The following is a 2,550-nucleotide window of genomic DNA, read 5'->3' as shown; positions in this document are numbered from 1 at the left end:
GGGATGACTTATTAGTGTTGGTCTAGGAATATACCTATCCCATTGTCAGTCCTTTTCTAGTTATTCTATATTTTTATATGTTTATTATTTAGTCGACTCAAGGTATGCTAATGGGGTTGGATTGGGTAGTAGGGGGTGGTCCCCAGTCTTGATTGGACTTGGGATGCCCATTATGACAAGGCCCCCGATAGTGTTATGTAATGTTGGTATTAGAGCTTTAGGTTCATGGTTAATTGGAAGTCCACAAAGCAATGTCGCATAAACTCTCCTTTAAGAGTGAGTAGCATGCCACACTCATTAGTGAAAGGCTACAAGGCATTCAGGAATATTTCACTTTCTTGGTATTCTATTTTAACGCTTAGAGTCTAAGTCCTTGAATACTTTCCTAATCCTTGGTCGTTAACTTATCACATCATTCCTCGGTGATCTAGAATAGAAGAAAACTCTTCACTCCCATCTGGGGACAATGTTAATTTGGTAGGTTCTATGTCTGGAGTTCATCTTCGATCTAAGTGTCCTATCATTGATAGTCCTGAGTTCCTCTAGTTGCTACTAGTTCTCCTAAGGGTGAGGTGACTAATTTAGAATTTTATTAGTCTATTCAAACTATTGCTTAATTTGTTGCTGCTCAGGTTGAGGGGTATGTCTGGTGGGTTGTCTATTAAGGCCATAAGGGTTGGCCAGTTTATGAAATTAAATCCTCCATCTTTTACTGGTGTGAAGGTAGATGAGGATCCTTAGGGTTTCTTGGTTAAAATGGAGAAGATATTAAGGGTGATACATGCCACTAATGTGAAAGGTGTAAACATGCAACTTATTAGCTTAAGGATATTGCATACCAATGGTACAAAGAGTAGGATAGAGATAGAGGATATGTGGAGGAGTAATCCTTATGGTATTCTTTTTTTGGAACTTTTTTGGATCATTTTTTTAATCAAGAGCTAAAGGAAGCAAAGATGGAAGAGTTTGTGAATCTTAAGCAAGGGAAAATGTCTGTCATGGAATATTTCTTAAACTTTCATCAATTGTCAAGTTATGCTCTTGATTTGGTGTCTGACATGAGAGAGAAGATGGGAAAGTTTGCTTTTGGGTTGAATAGAGATTTAATCTTGGAAAGTAAGACTACCTTGCTGATTAAAGATATGGATATTTTAGGTTAACTATTCATATGCAGCAGGTAGAGGATGAAAAGAGAAAATAGGTGGAGTTTGGAGATCGATAGGGTAAGAGGAGTAGGTTTTTTGATCAGGGAGGTGTTTAGTTGTAAGCTGGTCGAGACAGAGAAAAATGGCCAAAAAAGAAGTGGGGGAATTCTGGTTCCTTCTCTACTGCTAGTGCTCCTTACCCAAAGCAATCAGATGATAGGCATCACTAGGGTGGTGACAATTTTTGGACTCAAGGTGCATAATCTTAGGCGAATGGGGATTAGTTGGTTTCTTCATTCCCTCTTTGCCAGTTCTTTATTCATCCTTATCGGGGTTGTTGCGATAAAGGGAGGGACAATTGCTTCATGTATGGCTAGATAAGCTATCAGCTTAGGGATTGTCTAATTAATAAGGTTGCTATGGGAGCAAATAAGGTACTAGTAGCTTCATCTTCTGCTCCTACACCCGGTGGTGCCATATCTACTTCTTTTACTACCCCTGGTTCTAGTGTTGTTCAAAATAGGTTGTATGCTTTGGCACTCCAACAGGATTTTGAGGCATCGCCTCATGTCATTACTGGTATGTTACAACTCTTTTTTTTTTACATGTATTGTCTTCTTAATCTAGGTTCCACTTTTTCTTATGTAACCCTATTAGCGGTTGTATGTATTGGTTTTGATCCTAAGGTTACTTAGGATTCTTTTTCTGTTTTTACCCCGGTAGGGGACTCGATTATTATTAAGAAAGTCTATAGGGTGTGTGTGTTATTTGCTGGTGGTAGGCAGACTTTGGCAGATTTTTTTATACTTGATATGGTGGATTTTGATGTTATTCTGTGGATGGACTGGTTATACTCTTGTTACATGTCCATTGATAGTCAGACCCATAAGGTTTTCTTTAGGTTCCCTGGTGAATCAATTATAAAGTGGGAGGGTGGTTCCCTAGCTTCTAGGGGAGATTTATTTCTTATCTTAGAGATCGAAGGTTAATCTATAAAGGTTGTATTTATCACTTGCTTTATGTTAATGATTCTAACTTAGAAGGTCTTTCTTTTCATTCAATTTCGGTAGTAAATAAGTTTCCTAAGGTCTTTTTGGATGATCTTCCTGGTGTTCCTATGGATAGGGAAATAGAGTTTTGTATTGATTTGGTTTTGGACACTCATCCATTATCTATTCCTCCTTATAGAATGACTCTAGTTAAGTTGAGAGAACCCAAGAAGCCATTTAAGGATCTTCTAGATAAGGGGTTTATTTATCCTAGTGTATCCCTGTGGGGTGCACTAGTGTTGTTCAAGCGCAAAAAAGATGGCTCCCTCCAGATGTGCATTTACTATAGGCAGTTGAATAAGGGTACGATCAAGAACAAGTATCATCTCCTTAGAATAAATGATATGTTTGATTAA

This window comes from Capsicum annuum, chromosome 7 (genome assembly GCF_002878395.1).
Source record: "Capsicum annuum cultivar UCD-10X-F1 chromosome 7, UCD10Xv1.1, whole genome shotgun sequence".
In the NCBI taxonomy this organism is placed as follows: Eukaryota; Viridiplantae; Streptophyta; class Magnoliopsida; order Solanales; family Solanaceae; genus Capsicum; species Capsicum annuum.
Note: the sequence above shows the minus strand (reverse complement) of the source record.